A 21832-nucleotide genomic window follows, 5' to 3' on the forward strand; every position below is an offset into this window, starting at 1 on the left:
GCCACCTGCAGCAGACGCTCTACATTCACTCCTACAAAAGACTATTTTAAGGCTTGGAACGCATCATTGCTTTTTCCATTCATTGTAATGGGGAAAAATCCATTCAGATATCGAACAAATCGCTTCTTGACCGGCCGTCTGGATCGGATTGTGGTCGAGACCCCAGGTACCACTGTATTATTATGTATAATACTGACAAATAAATGCATCAACAATATCATATAGTCTGACACACTTTTGAGAGTAATTGGGGAAAAACAACATGATGAAGAGTTAAAAAACAAAAAGGAAAACACGGTAAGATTGAAGCTAGTTGTGTTTCGACGCAGCAGGCTCGATCAAACCAGTGTCTCCCACTGATCTGATGGGGTGCGTGGAGACAAAGTTTGTTGGTAAATACCAGTAAGTTTCCGTGTCACAACAAACACCCAGCTCTCCAAAAAGCCTCTGATCTCGGCCCTGAAAGCCAGTTAGCGATTAAACTTTAACGTGCGGCGCTTTTAGCATCCAGCTGGCTTTGTTTTCGTGCGATGCTTTACAAATGGGCAACACTTAGGAGGCGCCGGTGATGAAGGAGGGAACAGATGCTGCGTCTTTAGACATGAATTATTGTTGTACAAGCATGATGAAAACCATCTCCTCTGCTGGACCAGGAAGGTGACTCCGAACCGAATGGAGAAAACGGGTTGGATTGATGGTGTCTGGACTCTCTGAATCACCTTGTCTGACACCAGAATAGCAGCGTTCCATTTTACTTGAAAATAAATAATGAAAAACAGCCTGCAAACTATCGCAGCGAGGCGATGAAATATGCATACGAATCCCTTTTAGGTGTCACAATATTCCATTTTTCTGACTGAAGAGTTGCGCTAGCTCTTCATTATTTAATCCCTAACGGAGGAGGAATGACTCTAATTTCCGACTGGTCCTGAACGCGGCGCCGGCACACCGTTCTATAACGGCAATGTAATGAACAGGAACTGGAGCGGTGCGAAGAGCTCCAGAGGGAGTCGTGTGCAGAGCTCACGTCGTCCGTCTGGTGCCTTCAGGAGACGGAAGAAGAGCCGCAGACCACTTTTAAAGTCGTGACAAACTCGGCAGAAGCGGGAGAAAATGCAGACGGATGTCAGAAGTGAAGCTGCTCCGCTGGAGCTCAGCGCGCGCATTAATATTCCATTCCGTCCTTCTACCTTTGTATTTGAATATTTAATGCAGCCTTGTGTTTTCACCTGAATGATTTCTGCTGTGTTGAGCTTGTTTGTGTCACTTCGAGACCCAGAAACTCAAAACTCCGCCGTCGACAGATTTTTAAATCGTCCAGCCGTTCGTTCACTTCGCCGGGGTTGACTGGAGGTAGGAGTGTGTCTCCAGGCCAGTTAAACACAGGCAAGACAGTCGGCGTGACTCACTCCACCTCTGACTCACTTGGACTTGTAGGACTCCAACTTTTATGGGCTCTGACCGGGAGAAGGGACTCACTCAGAGACCGAGGTGAAGGATTCCGTTAACCCATGAATTACATTCATCATAGTGGCGTGGAGCTCTGATGTCGGGGACTCACTCAGCCCTGTAGGACTTACTCTATCATCTACCAAGAGTTTTGTCTTTGCTCCAGTTTTAGTTTAACAAGAAAAGATGTGCACATGTATGATCATGGAACAAGTCTCATCCAGCCGTGTGGGACTCCATCAGCTAAATTGTATCATTCAAAAATCATACGCATTTGCTCACAATCTTCCGACATAATCGTCTGAAACAAGGACCAACTCTGACCTGTAGGATTCTGCTACTACATCACTTGAAACTACTCACTTACTCTACCACTAGTATACTACTTCCAGTGTACTGAGTTGCTCACAGTTGTCTGGATTTGTTGGATTCACAGTTGAATTTATGTTTGTGAGTCACTGAGAAACACTGAATGTGTTTCTCATGGAGTCTGATATGCTTCCTGCTGTGTGACTCAGATTCTGGTGTGAAGGACTCACTCTCCCGAGGAAACAATTAAAGCCAAAAGGGCTCACGAATGGATGTTGGACTCAAATGTTCCATGAGTCAACATGACTGTTCTGTCCTCTGTAACATTTTGTTCCGACACTCTGACCCGATCTCGTAAATAAAGAGGCTGTTGTCGAGCAGGATGTGCCATCAGGAGGACAGAAACGGCACTACACTTATAAACCTAGGGTGGTAGGACTCTGCAGATTGGTGAAAGTCACTTTCCACAACTTCACTACACACCATCTTGATTCAGTGAATTAGTGGCGGGATGATCCAATTAAATCTGGCTGGCCTCATTAGCGCTTCGCGTGACGAGCGTTAGCGCTGCTAGCAGTGAGCCCATCACCAACAGCTGTCGGGCGTTACAGGCCAAAATAAATCTGCTGTTTGTTTGGACGGCTGCTCGCTAGTCGTACTAACCCGACGTGGCGACTCGTCCGTCTTAATAAAGCACACGCCCCAAAGTGTTGACTAATGAGCGCCATTACCGCCTCCACACTGGTGGCTAATGTGTTTCCTCGCGCTTTATTGTGGTTGTTTGTCCTGCCGCTGGCGCCGCCGCCGAATTCCTGATCATTTCGGCGGCTGGCATTTACTCCGATCCGGAGTGTGATGAAGGAAGGGAGAAGACCTTTGGAGTCGTTCCCGAAGTCGACCTGACCTTCTGGAGAGCGCGACATCTTCATTAGACCGCGAGGAGGAGGGCGGTGGTCATGTGACCCAAACACGGCGGGACGATGTCGTGGAACTGACTGATCCAAACGCACTCAGCAAAACACGAAGCCGACGCCTGACGCTCCACTAACCTCAGTAAAAACAAGCTTCCTCATTCCATGAAAAACAAAAATCACAAACTATTCATCATTAAACCAACTTAAGTTCATGTTTGACCATTATAGTGGCAAAGATTCTTACCTGGAATTATTTTTATAGATATTTAATACATAATAAATGTTGCTTAATAATGTAGCATTTTAACTACTGAATGAAATTTTCTGGAATATTTTAATTTTTCTTCATCCTTTTATCAATACAATTATTATTAACTATTTATAAATAATTTAGTTCAATTATGCTTTTGATTATTTGTACTTACAAATATGCGCGTGATTATATTTTCCAATATTTTTAAGGCTTTGCTTTCCACATCAATAACAATTTTAAGTGCTCAGTCAGTGAATGTTTGCTAAACAACCATTTTCTAACAAAAACAAAACTTTTTTTTATGAAGAAATGATGGTTTCACTCACTGGCCACCAGGGGCGCTCACGCTACATCTTTAGAAGCAGCGTTTGGTCGCACACGTTCTGCGTATGGAATTCATGGACACTATTTTGAGCTGAAGTAGGAAAGGTGATTCTAGCCGCTGCATGAGGAGGAGCTGATCCTCATCAGAGTCGGGCTCTGGTCACATGACTGTGCTTCAGCAGGAGTCAGGGCTGGACACAGCTGAGGGTCGGGGCGTGACTCTCAGCCCGTAGGTGAGGAGGAGGTCGGTTCTGGTCAGTGGCCTCTCCGTGTAAACCTCATCCAGCTCACTGAAGCGCGCCCTGACTCCTCGTCTCGCCCGCCTGAAGCCTCGGCGACAGCCAGCATCCGTCTGACTGCGTCCATTACAGCCGAGATATCGGTCAGCGCTTCAGATACCAGGGACGAGACTCCAGGACATGGAGCTGATCCAGAGAGCAGGAGCATACACACGAGGCCAGTCAAGCGCACACACTGCTCTGGAATATCTCACATCACTTGAGCTAGCAGTTAGCATTGTTAACACAGATACAGACAGACAAAAGATACAAATCCGAATCCCGGGAAAAAAACCCAATAAATAATAATAATTATTTATTAATAATAAATAATAATAATTATTTATTAATAATAATAATATAATAATTATTATTATGAACAATACAAATAAAAATATGTTTTAAAACGTTTTTAAAACAAAACAAACAAAAAACTAAATAAAGTGAAAAAAACATGTAAAACAAAAGTATCAATTATAAAATAATTATATGTATATCATAAATTATATGTAAATTAAATGTAAAATCATATGTAGCATCATACACATTTATTAACTGTATAAAGGACTATATGGTATATATAATTATATTATTATTATGAAAATATTGATAAATAAAACAAATGAAGAATAACAACATATATAAATAAATAAATAAATAAATAGTTTAACAGCACTTGAAAAAAAAAAACAAGTTTCAACAAAGCAAGGATGGGAGTTTAAAAAAAATGAATTTTCAAATTGGACAAATAAAGTCAAAAGGAACTCAGGAAAAGGTAGAAAATAAAACAATAAAATTGAATGAAATGAATAATCTTTTTTTTCCTGACTATACTTTGTACATTTTATTGATGATTTAAATCGTAAATGAAACCTGTGTCGTGCTGCCTTTTCAGTCTGCATCAAACTGGGTCTGAGTGTAACGGTGGAGAAGCAGAGCTAACGCTGCAGCCTCTCTGGATTTCTGGAATCAACTGGTCGGTTTTTGTTGAGTCCACAACCATCTGAGGGGAAACAGAAAGCGGTTTGTCTTCCTTCCCTGAGCTGTTTCTCTTGGCCGCCGCCAACTGGCCGCCGAAGCTTCTGCGCGTCCCTGGCTTGCACAAACACCGCCAGAGAGTGCGAGTCTGCCAGCGCTCTGACGGGGATGAAACGGCGAGTGCTGGCCGACGCTTGCAGAGAACGGTGTGAGCTGCTCGCCATGTTTGATGCTTTCAAACTAGCAGACGAACCGAAATAGAAAACAAAGGACTCGCCGAAACACGCTTAGCAAACAGACGTGGAAACGGTTCAGCAAAAACACCAGGACCAGTCCCGAGTCCAATCGCTCTCCTGGGTTTGTGTGACTCAGTGCATCAGTCTTGTGACTCACAGTGATTCACTCTCTGCCAGACTCTGAATCCTGTTGAGTCAGATGAGGATTCACTCAAACATGTGCGACACAGTGAGTCCAGCTGGACCTGCTTCCTGTCGATCTGATTCCAAATACTCATCCACGTCATACGGGCGTCTACTTCCTGTCCGCCAACTTTCGTCTCTGTGACTCACTTAAAATTGTGCAACTCTGTTTTCAGGATTCTGAATCCCTTCCTGTCACACAGAAGGAAATGTGCAACGCAGTTAGACCAGTCCTACGTCATATCTCAGGTGCATGGACTCATCTGGGTGTGTGAGACTCATAAACTGGACCTTCTACACCTGTTTCAAAGACTCACCATGATATCAGGGACTCACATCCTGCCAACTGACTCACACGAATGTGTGATCCCATGATTCCTCACCGCTTCCTGTCGACTGAGTCGACTGGATTCTCTTGGATGTGTGATCCCAGTTTACTTCATATCAACAGCAACTAACCAAGCCTCAGACTCATTTGGCTATGTGGGACTCATTGACACCACAGATCGGATCAAAATATGACAAAGATGTTTTGGCTCCTTTCAGACAGTCTGAGAGGAGGCTCTCTCAATTTGACTCAAAGATTCGGTGACTCAGAACCACTTCTATGGAACTAGCGGGTAAGTATCGAGCAGCTCACAGTACTAAGACTGAGATGGTTTTGACTAAGAGTCACACAAACACCTAGACTCATTCAGATGTTGCGGACTCACAAAAACTTCCTGTCTAACGTTTGATTCAGACTGGGTGTACAAGGAGCCCTCTAGCGGATACAAGATTTCAACAGCGTTCAAGATAGTTTATCGCACTTCTCTGCATGTGTAGGACTCACTGGTTTATTGACTGACTCACTCATAGCCAGCAGCCAGACTGAGTCATCACCTCTTTATAGTCACTGTCTTGGTGATGTGTCCGACTCGTTGATACGTGTGACTCTAACAGGACCGAGGAACGACACAGATGACACAGAGACTCGTGTCTGACAGACCAGCTCAGACACGTTGAATGAGTCAGTGTCAAGTCACCTGAAGCCAATGACGTGTCTTCACGCCTTCCTGAAACATCACATGACTCCCGACTCGGCCTCACACACATCAAGTCGCGCGAGTCACATTTCCCACCAGAGTTCCTCCATTCCGCTGCAAAGGTTCACATTTCCCCGTTTTACATTTGAGGCAGAGTAAAAAAAAGCCCCTCTTGATTTCCACCAGGACTTTTGCATCAAACAAGCGTTTCATCTCTGTTTATCAGTCCCTCCCATGGTTTTGGGGATAATTGCGGAGTCTGGTTGCTGGCAGAATGCTTATTAGCGCCTCGCTGGGCTGAGCGACGGATGAAAAAACCCGAGTCGTCACCGAAGATGAGAAAAACCCTGCAGCACTTTGACGTGTGTGGACTGCATCTGACATACAAATTGTAGTCTCACACACACACACACACACACACACACACACACACACAACAGCAGCGGAGATTAGAAGCAGCTCCTTCTATCACGGCTCACACACAGCTCAGAGTTCATCACCGCGGGGCGCGTGTTCGCGTATTATCTTCCTGCCTGTTAGTGCTGATGTTTAAGTGCAGCCCAGATCCAAGAGAGCGGCAGGGAAAGCAGGAGGTGAGCTGAGGTCAGGAGAGGAGGGCGGGCGGGGGGGAGGCGTCCTGGAGCTCCGGTCCTCACTGGAGGGGAGTGACGCAGCAGCTCCACCTGCCGCTGTCAAATGACTTTCCTCCGGTGAGCGGCGGCTTCAGCTGACATCTTTCATGCTCCATTTTCAGCTTCATTCACTTATTTGTGAGATTTTGTTTTTACATGTTTGAGTCGTCTTTCAAATACAGTTTATAATTTAATAAAAACACAGTGATGCTGTGTTGACACAGTTCTGTATTTGTTCGCTATTGTAGAGCAAAACCCAGAAAAAAGCTATAAATGGAAAAAAAAATGAAAAAAAAGTGAAGAAAAAAATGGCCCAAAAAGTGGGGAAAAAATAACAAGGGAAAACAACAAGGGAATAATTTTGCAAAGGCTTCTTTTAGGAAATGAGAGAAAATGGGGGGAAGTTTTTATTTATTTTTTAATTATATTTTTTAAACCACAAATTCAATATAATTAAATAAAGAACATGCTCAACAAAAAATATTCTGCCAGTCTAAGTATATACACTTATGACTACTTAAATACATAATAATAATCATAATACATTTCATAAAATACTCATGAAAATTAAAATAGCGTTTTGAAAACAAAATAAACTAAAAACAAACCAACAAAAATTATACAAAACAAGTAGGACAAAGAATATAAAAAATAATAATAAAAATATCCATTAAACAAAGGAAGAAGCTATTGATAGATTGGAAAATCGTGATCAGAGTGTAAGCGCAGGACTAATATTCAGTTGTGATGGGCAACATTTCAATTCCAGCTCAAACCAAGACTGCCCTCTAGTGGGCGCTGAGAACATGGTCACTGTTTCATGAAGCCTCACCGGCCCATCGCATCACAACAGCAGTGGAAACCCTCAGCAGGATGAATGTAGCTGAACGTGGCATTAGAAAAAGGCTGTTAAAAACTAGGTGATTCGTCGATCAAAAGCTCTTTGCCAAATGTCCAGGTAAAACTGAAAACCACACGAAAGGCCGGGGTCAGATCCGGCTTCAATAGAACTTTGAACCATGGAGCAACACTGAGAAATGTGGCAGGTCGGATGTGTTGGCTTGAAAGAAGCACCGCGACACCAGCACAAGCTACAAGGACCCAGACTCAAAGGAGGTCGGGTGCTGGCGCGAGTGCGAGTCGAGCGCTGGCGTCTTCCTCACGAGACACGCGGGGCAGCGACGAGAGGTGGACCACCAGGCTCGCGGGTGGCCCGCGTGTTTGTGTGCTAATGGAGTAATGACAGCCTCGGTTTCAGAGCTCGCCGACGCGCTCCACTTAATTAGCGGCTCATGAAATTACAGTCGTGCGCGCTCGGCCCCGCAACGCGACAGACATACAGATTCTGCTGAAGAGCCGCAGCAGAGAGGAGGCGCTCACGAGCAGCAACAGAGTCACGCTGCCTTTGACTGGCCTGAGGTGAAGAAGGTCCGCTGTCTCTCATCCAATTCTCAAACACAACTTTTTCATTGATATTTTTAGTATTATTCTGTGTGAACTGTTTTGGAGTGCAATTTTCTTCTAAGTACTTTTTTTTATTAATATGCCCTCAAACTCTTATTTTATCGTAAACCTTTTTCTTTACTGTAAGTAAATATTAATGATTATAGATATATTTTTTAACATCAATTCACTTATAATTAAAAATAATTTATAATTTTTTATTATAAAATGTACACTTTTTCAGCCAGCAAAACAATTTCTTACTTATTTTTGATTTATTTATTTTTGTTTTTGATGAAATGTTTTGTCCATTATTCTTTATTTACAATGAACAATTTCCAAGAAATTTTGTTGCTAAAATGTATTTGAAATTTGACGTTCTATCTATCTATCTATCTATCTATCTATCTATCTATCATCCATCTATCTATCTATCTATCTATCTATCTGTCTGTCTGTCTGTCTGTCTGTCTGTCTGTCTGTCTGTCTGTCTGTCTGTCTGTCCGTCCGTCCGTCCGTCCGCCCGCCCGCCCGCCCGTCCGTCCGTCCGTCCGTCCATCCATCCATCCATCCATCTATCTATCTATCTATCTATCTATCATCCATCTATCTATCTATCTATCTATCTATCTATCTATCTATCTATCTATCTGTCTGTCTGTCTGTCTATCTATCTATCTATCTATCGATCTATCTATCCAACATCAATCCATCAATCTATCTATCTATCTATCTATCTATCTATCTATCTATCTATCTGTCTGTCTGTCTGTCTGTCTGTCTGTCTGTCTGTCTGTCTGTCTGTCTATCTATCTATCTATCTATCTATCTATCTATCTATCCAACATCAATCCATCTATCTATCTATCTATCTATCTATCTATCCACATTTGTTTGACTGCGGTTCTCCAGGGCTCCAGCAGGTGTCACTAGGCCTGAAACAAGTGTTGCTTCTTGCCTAATCCTTATGTTCCTGTCGTGAACATCAGGAGCTCCAGTCCACATCGAAGCATGAATAATGACATTTTCCCACCTAGCTCACAGTGAAACAGCCAGTCTCGGACTGTTTGTTTGCTGTAATTCCTGAGCGGAAGCAAAACAGCTTCTGCCGTCGGCCTCATATCTAATTCATGTCCTGTATGGCGGCGCTGCAGCGGGCAGCTTTCGCCACGGACGCACAGGAAATGTCGTGTAAATGACCATAAATATTAAGGCGCCACACAGCCGCGTGCTGGATTCCCATTTTCTCTGCTGTGTGGGTAGCTGCGCAGCGTTTACAGGAAATGGCTGTAAGCAAGCGTGTCCGCGCCGCGGCGCAAATGGCCGAACTGTCAGCATAACAAGTATTCACATTCATCTAGCCCACGCTTCCACATGCGCCGGCACATTTGCTGTAGCAGGACGCTAAATGAGTCGGGCGGACGTAAACATCGCCCGCTCTTCTTTGGTCCACACGTGATGATGGTCCGTCACCACCAGGGCGTACGTCAGGACAAAATGCTTGTTATTATCCCGACACATTCGTGAGCGAAGAAGAAAATGGCCGCTTTTCACCAGTTGCCTTTCAGGTCTGAGATCGACACAGGTCACTGTGGTTTCGACTCCTGCGCTCCAAACCTCAGGGCCCCAAAATAGACGCGATAAAGAGTGATGCGTTCAGGGGCTGTCAGTAGAGTAGTGGGAGATTCTGGTGGTGGGTCCTCAGTTGCGTTGAAAGACTTTGGAACTCCTAGTGTTATTACACTTGGACTCACAATAATAAAATAATAATAATAATCCTGACATTCATCCTGACCCTCGATCAACATTGACTCGCAGTTTATCTTTATTTTATTTTATATATTTGGCATCGAGACAGTGCTGTTTTTCACTATTAAATGTAAAAGTAGTTTTTATTAAAGTTATTATTACATGTTTTAAAATTTCTATTGATAATAGCTATGACTTTTTTCTGAGATTTCTGTTATTTATTTATTTTTTTTTGTATTAATTAATTTATTTTATTATTGGTTTATCAAAACAATAACAATGTTTACATGTCACAATCCTCATCTTCAAAATTCTGTTTCCAGAAAGATGTACTCTAAACTGTAGTCACTTTTTAAAATGTTAAAATAATAATAATAATATTTATTTACTTTTAAATGTAGCCATTAGCGCTGAGATTATGTGTCAGCGTTAGCGGATGTTGTCGAACGGCGTCTTGTTAATTGCTGGCAGGACAAATGTGGGTTGTTAATGTCGAACAGTTTGAGTGTTGTGTTTTCTTATTCATTCATACAGCGCGAGGCGCTGACGGCGGCGCTGGGGAAGCCCTTGTTATTCTGACAGTCAGCGAAGGAACGAGGCAAAACACAACAACAAATCCAACCTCAGCGGAAGACGAGCTTCTCATCCAAGCAACTGGACTGAACACAAGGGGGCGCTGCAGCCGAGGAGCCGAACCAGCTGGCTTTCCAAATCATTCCCCAAATCTGTTCCAATCCATCCCGCGCTCCATCCAATTACGCCAATCTGAATCACATTCTGCTGCGGAACACTGGCGAGTGAACATCATGGCGGATGAGCGTAATCAGATCAGCGCCGACAAAGTTAGATCCCATTTTCCACTTTTCAAATGCGTCGCTCTCCAGCGCAGATGAAGAACGGTGATTACTGACATGAGATAAACAAGAGTTTCCTCCGGGCGCAGCGTGTTGATGACGGAATCACCGCCAGAGTCCCCGGACGGCTGGGATTATGGCATCAATCTGCCGCGCAGCGGTGCCTTCACGACCGCCCGGTCATGTGGAGCCGCATGATGAATTGGAACACAAATGAAAAGGCGAAATACAGATGGCAGTTAATAAGTTGTGGGGACACTTGTTCACCAGAGAGCATAGCTTTACTTCTTCTTCCTTGTAAAGTCAGCAAAGAAGTTCAACGGTGCATTCCATTTCCCTTGCAAGTTGGAACTCGGCGCTGGGAAGAGATGTTACTGCTGAGATCAGCAGGTTCCAGTACCCAAAGTGGGAAGTCCTCCAGGCTAGAGATAGCCACTGTTAGCACAGTCCACATTGTAGTTCGCATATACAGCGTGACTGTACATGACTATTAAAAGTTACACTACAGAAATATTTCTTAATATCTGCGTTGAACTATGCTATACATTTAGCGGGAGAGGAAACAAGTTAAGAGCTCAATCCACTGCAACCATCTTTGTGAACTCAGGACGGAGGGGGTGGAGCTTAGAATTTCCCACCTCCGAAGATAACTGGAACGCACCACACGGTTCTCCTGCTTAAATAATATTTTATGCCAGACACTTTGGAATATCCATCAGATTTTCAAAGCTTTGAGCGGTTCATTCGTGTTACTCTTTATGTGGTCCACATAAGTACTTTTTCATCATTCATTAGTATTTCAATTCTATATATAACTTGGTATGTTCTCTTTTACTCCATTTTATGACTCTGTTTTCATTTCCCCGATAGCTATTAATAGCAATATGGAAATGTTGAGTTAAATTTAATAATTTTCTTTAAATAATATTTTAAAAGTAAGTACAAATTCTAACAGTATTTGTCCCTCAAAATAAATAAAAAAAAATTGCTAAAATAAAAAATATGCTGGATATATTCTCAGAAAACGTAGGTCTCCTTCTTCTCCCTTGTAAAATGTCCACGTACAAGTTTATGTTTCCTGAATTTGTCCCAAATGTGTGCAGATTTAGAAGCTTGGAGCGCTACATTTTGTGTGCTGCGGCACAACTCTTACTACTAGTGCTGCTATTATCTTAGCTAGTTTTGCTAGCATTTTATCTGGAGTTTCAGAAACTTCTTTGTCGTTGTCTACCCCATTGACTTCGGGGGCACCAGTCCAGCACGAGCTACACACGGCGCGCACGCAGACAAGTCGTGCCAGAAGACACAAGCTAGCTTCCCAGTCCGCACCTCCAGAAGACCGACGTCAGTGCAGAGGGGAAGCTGTGCGTGTTACACGTCGGTTCTTCCAAGTCCCAACAGTTCACAGAGCTGCTGCGCAAATAAACCCGCCAATCTGCTTTTTCTCCCTCGAACATCTGATGTTATTTGCCGACGATTTAAAAACCTAATTACAGGAAGCTTTCACATCATAAATGAGCAGCGTGCGGCAGCTTGGGCGCTAATGTGCTCCCCATAATTGTTCTTTTTTGGGGGATAAGCTGGAAAATACAGTCACAGGCAGAGGATCACGGAAAACTGATGCACAGCTGTTCGGGATTCCAGATTCCTGAAATACGACGCTGCTTTTCAGCGTCGGAAATGTTGTGCGATAACCATCCCAGGAATAAATAAGAGGCAGAGGAGCACTCTTTTGTGACTCGCTCACATCTGTGCATTGGTATGGAGATGTGCGCACCAGGGGGTCTCAACCTTTCTGATCTCTGGGCCCACCTTTCCCAGAACAAACGGACCCGGGGCCCATTCAAGGAACAGAACTGAGTCATGACTCTTGATTTCATTTGTGATCAACGACCATATTTAACCACATTCAATCCTCAAAACCTTGTGAAATGACGTGAAACCATGTGATCATTGCAAATATATTTGTCATCGAAAAGTCCATCCAGCAGCAGAACCATGTGCGAGTCATATTCATCACATTTTCTGATGAAAAATAGAAAAAAATAGACCTGATGCAAAATGTTGAGAAAATTGGAAAAACTGCATCAAATTCTGAATAAAATAAATATAATAAATGCATGTCTAAATATCGTAAAATAAAAATAATATATTTTATTTAAACTCCACAGAAGATATAAGTAAAGTGCAAATGAAAGTATCGCCATAAAATGTTACAAAACTGCTTCGACAGGTGCTTTCACGAATAGATTTTCTCACTTCTCTATAGTTGGTAACTATCACAGATCTGATACACTACTGCCACCATACGTGGCTCATGTATTAAAACTGAGCGTCTCACGGCCCAGAGGTGTAAAACAAAAAAACCTCTAGCGGCCCTCGAAGGGGCGCTCGCGGCCCAACCATGGGTCCCAGCCCTCTGGTTAAGCATCACTGGGGTAGACAACATACATGTATCGACAGCTGTTTTGGTGCCCAGTGATGAAAGTCGCTCAACTTTGCTGATGGATTTAAAGATGAGGGTTTTTCCATCGGGGCAGTTTTATTTGTCGCTGAAAAGGTCAGGCCGTGTCCCGCAGGTTTTCTGTCGGGAGCTGGAGGCCATGTTGAAACCAGAGAAACGATCAATGATGAGATGTTTAAAGATGATCGTCGCCACTTGGATCGAAGACATCACCGTCGTCCCCAGGAGGAGGATCATTGTCCCGACCCGGCTCCTCCGGGACCACCACTAATCCGAACTCTGGCCTCGCCGATCAATCGGAACTTCAGCTCGCACGCCGGACGCCAGCGGAGAACAAAAGCCAGGGTGCAGATGGGGCGCAGGGAGCTGCAGACATCGAGGCGTGGATCTGGAGGAGACAGGGTTCCTCCCTCCACCACGGGCCGGTCCGCTCCCGCCGATTGATTTCCCATCAGTTCTGTATCCCTGATAACCGCATGCCTGGAGGGGCTGCAGCGCCTCCTATATTTCACCACTACATTCCTGCTGGACAGGGCCCGGGCCTGTGGGAGCTTGTGCCGGCGACTCGTGCTGCACTGAGAACCTCCCCGTCGTGTGAGGTGACATTCAGTCTCTCATTCTCTCACTACACTTTCAACTGCTGTCTTCAATATGATGAGACGGCAGTTCATGGATGGACATCATTCGTCATCGTTCATCTCAGACTGCAGAGAAAGAAAGTGAATTTCTTTAGATGCTAATTATATTATACTAAAGATACACTAAATAATATATAAATTAATTTATCTGATTAATGAGTAATTCATTGATGAACGACATTCGCAATATTTCATATCTCAGCATCACTTCAGACATGATAATATGATGATATGATAAAACTGTGTCAACAGTTTCATGTCACTTACATGGCATTAAAATCAGATCATTTTCTGTTTGGGCTTCTGCCTCATTGGCACATTAGACACGAGTTTTTTTACTTTTTAGTTTTCTGCTTTTTAACTGATTTATATCTACATATATATTTTTTTAGCTAGCCACTAGCATTTTCCACACTCTAGGAATTTTTTTTGCTAAAATAAATTTCTTTTTTTTTTTTTTTTGGTTAATTTTTCATGCTATATTCTGTTAAAATTTTGTGAAGTGGTTAGCATTGCCACCTCACAGCAAAGTCACATGTTTAAGCCCAGCCGGCGCAAACCTCGGACCGATTCCACTGCCTCCATGCGGCATGTGCGGCACCATATTTCCTCCTTGTTGAGAGTCATGTGCATGAAGGATCCTGAATCCATTCCTAAATGTCCAAATCCCCATGATTCAAATGTAGAATACACGGAACTAAAAAGCGGAGCTCACGAGCGCAGCGTCACACGAACACCATACGGGGCGGAGGTAAACAAACATGGCCGACCTCCAGATCCATCTCTCTCCAGGCTGTTTCTGAACAGATCAGCAGCTACAGCCTCTCAAACTTCGCCCGTCCAAACCTCCGCCAGGCTCCGCCCTTGTGAGGAGCCCCGTAACAAGGAGTGCTCACTACATGCTGCCAGCTCGGAAACAAGTCACGCAACATTTATTGTCTCGTCGTGTTTTTTGTCTTATTTGTTTATTAGTATTTTTGGGGTGGAGGGGTCTAGAATGGAAGCTTTTTTCAGCCAAAATAAAGACTGTACATGCTATGTCATGTTGTTCTACCGCGACCACAGCTTTCACTGCACTTGCTGATTTTCCCTGGGCACTCTGGTTTCCTCCCACAGTCCAAGAACACGGTGATTCCTTCATGTTAGAATTGTCCCTGTGTTTGAGTGACGTGTCTGTCTGTGACTTGGGAAAGTGGGGGTGACCCCCGCCTCACACCCTATAGCTGAGCAGCATCAAGCGCTAGGAGGAGAGGAAATGACTGTCAGTGAACGCCATGGTTTGGTTACACAAGGTTGAGGGTGGGTTCAAATCCCCGTCGACTACAATCTCAGACCATCAAATGTCAACATCTCAGGCGGCGACCTGACGAGAGAACAAATGACCACGTCACGGAGAAATTTCAATGTCTATTCCCCGCTAAGTCCCCAGCGCTGGCACTCCCACGCCGACGCGCAGATAAACTTCTTATCTTCTGTGCGGAGCCAACATGCTTCGCTGCTGGAGTAACCGAGCTCCAAGCTGTGACCTTTCCAATCTGTGTTTTCCACCAAAGCCTCCTCACACTTATCCTAGCGTTCCGCCTGCCGGGACGCTGCCGACCAAATCTCACCTCAGATCTTGCTCCTCGAAGCCGCTAATCTCCGAGTGGATTGTTTTTTTTTAAAAGCTCACCGTAATTAACGGTTAAAAGGCAGTGAAATTTCTGGCTCCTGTGGGAGGCAACAATCCTTTAATTGAATGAGGTGGACGTGTGAACGCTCGGCTGCCTCTCCTCTTTTTTCTATTTACGTTTCTCGTGTCAGGAGTTTATCTTGGCGGTCCCCTTTACACTTGCCAGTCTGGAGTATTTTGGACATTTGCACGCGCCGTGATTAGAAGAACGCGGCGCCGACATTAGCATAGATCATGTAGCCATAAAACAGGGCTTGCTAACAAGGTTGGGATTTTTCATCTAGCATTCAGGAGTATAGTTTCAAAGTATTTTCCAGGGTCAACATGTGACGGCCCGTGGCTGCTTTCCCCCTCCGCCCCGTTATTGTACATCGTGGCAGCTATCGATCGCCGCTGCCGTCCGGCCATTGATTGGAGAGGGCGCCATTATGTCAGGGAGATTATAGCCCTGCACAGCACCCCTCCCTCCCCCCCCTTCTGGAGCTGAGGAGCTTTTTTTGCATCATGATGCCAGAGCAGCTGTGTTTCAGCTAATGATGGGGAGAAGACGCCGGCGCCGCAGCCGCGCGCCACCTCACTCGGAGTCGCTCCCAGTTATCAGCGCGGTTTCATATTCTCTGTGACAGCTATTGCTTTCCACGTCGCCTCTGCTTGATCAGTCAAATTGACCACGATGCGGAGGGGAAGAGGGAAGCGGGGGAGTTTTAGGGCCATGGGATGATTGGCCGAGCGAGGAGGGGGGAGCCTGCTCACTGGTGCTAAAACCAGGCTGTCGTGTATTTATAGCAATATGGGATATAATTGACTTCCTAGCAGGGGCCTGAATTTTAAGAGCGTCGTAAATGGGTTCTGTGGCCCGCAGACACACCAGCCAATGGCACAAAAGGCATGTAAGGCTCATGAAACGCAAATCAGCAGGCAATCTGCAATGCTAAATAAATTGGCAGTGGAGTCAGTGCTGCTGCACGTCGGAGAGAAGCACCTCTTCTGTGGCATGAACCTGGGTTTACCATTGATGCCGACATGTTCGAGGTATTGAGGCCACCCTTTCACACGTTCAGTCTGCAAATGATAACTGATGTGGTGCTACGCAACAGTCTCCTTGACAACCCTTCCTCCAGTTCCCTCCCTGTCCCAGTTGGGCCAGGCCCGACACTAAGTTTGGGGTCTCAAGATGATCTACAGGGGTAGCCGTGGGTGCGGGTTTTTGCTCACATGGCTTAACCATCCAGATGAGACATATTCTTCAGTCACCGGATTGGAGAGAAGGTGATCGTGAGAGCAAAAACCTGCACCCACTGTGGTGTTTTAAGGAATGGTTTAAGACCCCTGGTGTAGAAAATGGCCGAGCTTCTCTACCCAGTAGTGAGGCCCCTGAATCTTGGTGAAGAAGCCCTGCCAAATAAGAGGGAGAGTCATCCATCCAGAAGCCTCCACCCAGATGGACACGCAGGGAACACCTTGCCATGGTGGACCATCAGAGATTGTAAGGGTTGTAGAACCTTCCAATGCATCCATTCCAATCCTCCAGGGTAGTTTCTCCTCCCACCTCTATGGCAGGTACCTCCTCCAGCTCTTGTGGGAACGCCAAAGGATTAAATCTGTCCGGCGGAGGCCTGAACTACTACAAATGGCTTCCCTTGAGCTGTGGCTCCACGAGGATATCAGACCTGTCTCTACGGAAAACCAGCTGCAGCGAAGCCAAATCATTAAAACCCTTGTTCCAGGCCTCTCTGAGGAGCCAGAGCTTCTGGGGCGCAACATAGTCAAAGGATGAAACCAGTCATTCCAGGAGCCTCGTCTCAGTTGGAGAGGCCTGGGCCACCTCAGGATACACTGGACCCTGAAGAATGCCAGACCACTTCTCACAGCCGCAACTTCCATGTTCATAAATATTGATCATTTCGGCTGTTATCTTCTCCATCACTTTGCTCCGCTGCTGTTGCAATGATGAGAATCCTCACCTCTGCCACAGCTAAATTAGTTTTGTATCTTACTAAGCATCAGAGATCTCAGAGATACAAGCAAACAGCCGGATCATTTCATATATTTTCATCCAAAACACGGACAAGGCTTCACGGGTCATTTTGAGCATCTGCTTGCTGAAGACTGTGTTGACAGGAAAATACAAGTTTTGAAAGGAGCATTGGTTTTCTGGCCAAGCTCACAAAGAAGGGTCGGCTACATGAATTCTTGGTTCGGCGCCATGCAAGCGTGTTTAGAGTAGGTTGGTATTTCAAGTGTGCCAACCCAACCACACAACAAGTGAATCTTGAAGTGAGTTTTGAATGCCTCAGTGTAGTCGGGGCGGAGCGGATCCCCGGTTTGGTCAAGAGCTTCTCTTTGCCTGAGGTGAACTGCCAGGCCTGCGAGCGTGAAGAGCTGAGACAAGAGAGAAAGCTCTCTACTGTCCGGTGGATTTCTACTCTCACCTCTGCAGTCACCCCAAGAACACGGGTTTTTTCGTCAACCAGGAGAGACTCAGAGCAGAACCATTGCTTGTCAAGACTCAGGGCGTCTCCTGGAGAGATTCCGTCTCTCACGTCACGTCAAGGTGCAGGGTATGTTTTGTTTAAAGGGTAGAAATTAGACCCAAGGTGGGGATTTGGGCTGTGCCGACACAACGCCGCATCTGATTTGTGAACAGCCCTTGTTGTTTATTCATGACTTCTATTTATTTATTTTTTTACTGTTTTTATGTATTTATATTTTTTATTCTGTTCATTATTGCACCATGTACCAAGGCACTTTCCTAGTTGGTGGGATCCTCACCGTCATTGGCAATAAAGCTTGTTCTGATTCTGATTCTGATGGGTGGCTTGACGTTGGACCGATACTCATCCAGGACAAAAGAGCTAAATGTTCATTGTGTTGTGAGTCAGCTGGAACCCAACTGGATAGAGTTTACTTGTGAACCAGTCAACGTGACTCAGGAGACTCACTGACACATGAGCCAATTCCACGAGTCCGATTCAGCTCCACTTCCTGTCTAGTAACTAGAGTCCCAGAAACTCATCTACATGCTATTCAGATAATTCCAACTTCACGTGAAAGTGTTGCCATTCTCAGGGAGCCCCCTGGTGGTCACCAACAACATAAATACAGCATAGCCACCACACATAAGACAGACCTCGGCAAAGTGTGTGGCCCGATGCCTATATTTTTGTGGCCCTTTTGACATAAGACTAAAACCATAACAGATATGTTGTGATGTTTCTGCTTATTTGCTTCTTTCTCTTTTAGTCACCGCCACCACTTGAGCCGTAAATATTGCATGTTCTTGTTTCAATACTAAAACTTTCATTGGCCATTTTTGTGTTTTTCTTCTTGCTCAAAATACATTGAAGGATTTAAAATAAATAGCCTTTTTATATTGAACGTCAGGTCCATAGTTAGGTTGATTTACATTAAAATGAAGTGCATATGAAATGAAATATTTCAATACTTATCATCACATATTTACACTTCTTACTATCCTTCCAACTTGGGTCAACTTGTCCTTGTTACTTAAGTCTATATTGAGGATATTTTTCCGTCATGTTTTGTAGTCATCGCAGTCTTTCTTTTCATGATGGCCCCTCACTACAGTTACAGTTACTAATGTGGCCCTTGCCCACCGCTGATATAAGATGTGTGAGTGATGTTTTCATTCAGTAGCTCAGCAGATCAACTGCTCCACCTGCAATAGTCAGACTCGGTGGTGCATGTTAGCATATGTGCTAAGAGCGTGTCTCTTCAAGGATGTAAATTCATTGTCCGGCTCACACCGCTAGCCTCGGCCTGTCGAGGCGGTTTGGGAGGCAGTTACGGGCGACTGACCTCTGTCGGGCCACTATTCACATTCAAATTCAAGCTGTGTTTATTGGATAATAAATTGAGCATGAAAGATTAATTTGCATTTCGAGATATAGAGGCGGTGTCTATACAGCGCCAGCCGCCGCCTCATGGCCCAGAAGCAGCACGCGGACTCTCTGCGTTTCTTCCAAGCACGCTGGAGTGAAACCTCGTGGCAACATCTCCGCAACGTTCCACCCACTGACTCCCCGTCACTCACCGCCCGAGCCGGCGCATCAGACGCGCTGGCTGTCGAGAGCGATCTCACGTGCACGGTAATCACAATCCTAATTGACATCGTTGAAATCCAGTCCCTGGAAGGACCCCAGAACGAGCCTTTACAAGGCATCAGTCTGGCCAGGACGCTCTTCACTCCTGCGTGTGGAAACCGCTGGAATGATGCATGAGGCCCGGAGGACACGGCGGGCGGGTGGCCCCGTCCAATCCCAGCAACAGTCGAGTAAAGGTCGCATGTTTAATCCCGGCTAACGGCTAATGAGCTGCTGGGATTACAAGGCTGCTCGCGCAGGAACCTTAAAGGACGAGAGGCTGCTATTTTAGGAGGAGAAAGTTTTGCTGCTCGTGGCGAAGCTTTTAATAATTCAAGTTCACATTACATTATTGAATAAACCTCATTTGAGATTCCGTTCACCTCAAGAAAATACGACCGTTGACCGACCAAACCTGGCGTTTCCGAGGGTTAAAATGGAGCTTGATGGAATTCACACACAGAAAAGTTGTCAACACACACACACACATTTGTGGGGACCACTCATTGCCATAACGCTTTCGCTGGTGTCTCATCCTGAACCAAACCATCCAACCTGAACCAGGAGCCCACAAAGGCATAAGGTCCTCACTAGTAGGTGTTGAGTCAAGAATTGGTCCCCACAAGTGAAGATTAACCAGGTACACACACTCATCAACAAACAACTTTGCACACTCACATCAGCTTTGCAACAACAAACACTAAAACACACTCACTACATCTTAAACCTTCAGAAATCATGGCACAGAGCACGATCACAAACACAAGAACCACACAACAGTCCGAAATTTAGACAACAAAATCCTTGCAAAACCGACCAGCAAACCTCTATTACTTCTTTTCATAGATAGCACACACTTGAAAACCTGGATGGGCATCGCAACACAACCATCCAATACACATGGCTAACCTGAACCAGGACCGGGGCCAAAGATACACCTAATTCAAATGACCTTAACCTAGTGGGTACAGGCAAAAATGTCCCCACAAGCAGGTGTATTTCCAAGAATTGGGCCCCACAAGTATGGCTGAAGCAGGTACACACATAGAGGTTTAAAAAAAAAACCCACATAAAACTGAACACACCGTGGAACACAGTCATTTAGAGCCAAAGCGTGCGCACACACGCAGATTCACTTCAGCACGCCCAACACACACACACACACACGCAAACCAGGACACACACAGTGTCGCACACACAAACTCGGATGGAGAGAATCACACACACACACACACACACACACACACACTCATGTAAACCGTAACAGTTGAACGTATTAGACAACCAAAAGCTCGTGTGCGTCTCACACACCTGTCCACGCACACGCACACGCACGGTGTGAGGTGGGGGTTCAGGGCTTTGCGGCTGTCAGCCCCCACCCACACCCCTCCCTCCGACCCGGTTCGGGCGCGTGGGCCGACGATTCCGCTCGATGGCGCACGCGCCTCGGATGGCAGCGCGCAGGCGCCGACCCCTCTCGCACCACGGCTCCCGAGAACAGGCTCGAGCTCACTCTTTTCGACTCACGAGTCTCGTAAACCAGCATCTTGGGGGGGCCCCCATGACGTGGGCGCGCGCCGCCGCACCGAAAACACCAAGCTGAAGAAAAGTGATAACCGGCGTGAAAGGCGCGTCTCGTGTCCAAAGTAAAGTGCGCCCTCCGCCGCCGCTGCTGCAGCCTCTCAAGTCCGGACTGCTCTCGCCTCAGTCCGCCTCCATCTCCCCCCCCCCCAACACGGACAGATGTGCTCAACTCTTACCTCGCTCGCTGTCCGTCCAGGAGGCGGAAGTCCCCGCTACAATCCGCAGATAAGTTCACATCCAATACAATCCCATCCGAGGCGCAGCGCGGTGCGGACGAGCGAGTCGGAAGCCGAGGTGTCGCCGGGCGGCTGCGCGGAGCTGCTGTGCCGAGAGCGACTGCCGCGGCTCCGCTCTGCCCCCCTTCACTCCCTCCCCCCTCTCTCTCTCCCGCTCGCTCATCAATCCTCTCCATCAATCACCTCGCTACAAGCTCTCTCTGCACTCACTCCGCAAAAATCCGCTTCCTCCCGCTCACGGATCGATCACGGCGTTTTCCCCCCAAAAAACCGTCCACCACCTGCACACGGATGGGTTTCAATGAGCCACGGAGTTTTGATTGAGAGCGAAGTTGTCATGCAGAAATGACGAGGACGTGATGCATTCAAGGACCGAGAGTCCGCCACCGGCAGTCGGACACCTGAATGCAGCACATTTTATATTATCTTTCTCGTTTTCATTTTTGTAATTTACAATCAATTCGTTTTAAAAACCTTTAATTTTACTTGATATATTTTCACTTTATTG

The 21832-nt window shown here is 45.6% G+C and overlaps 1 protein-coding gene across 1 annotated transcript in view; it reads right to left on the minus strand.

Moving 5' to 3' along the window:
* tmem121ab (transmembrane protein 121Ab) overlaps positions 1 to 21398 on the minus strand; it is a 45894-nt gene extending 24496 nt beyond the window's left edge. Inside the window, exon 1 of the mRNA XM_053880365.1 lies at positions 21265 to 21398. The gene's annotated coding sequence lies outside the window, so the exon portion shown is untranslated. The remainder of the gene's footprint in view (positions 1 to 21264) is intronic.
* Between the last annotated feature and the right edge of the window lie 434 nt (positions 21399 to 21832).

Source organism: Synchiropus splendidus, chromosome 12, assembly GCF_027744825.2.
Source record: "Synchiropus splendidus isolate RoL2022-P1 chromosome 12, RoL_Sspl_1.0, whole genome shotgun sequence".
Classification (NCBI taxonomy): Eukaryota; Metazoa; Chordata; class Actinopteri; order Syngnathiformes; family Callionymidae; genus Synchiropus; species Synchiropus splendidus.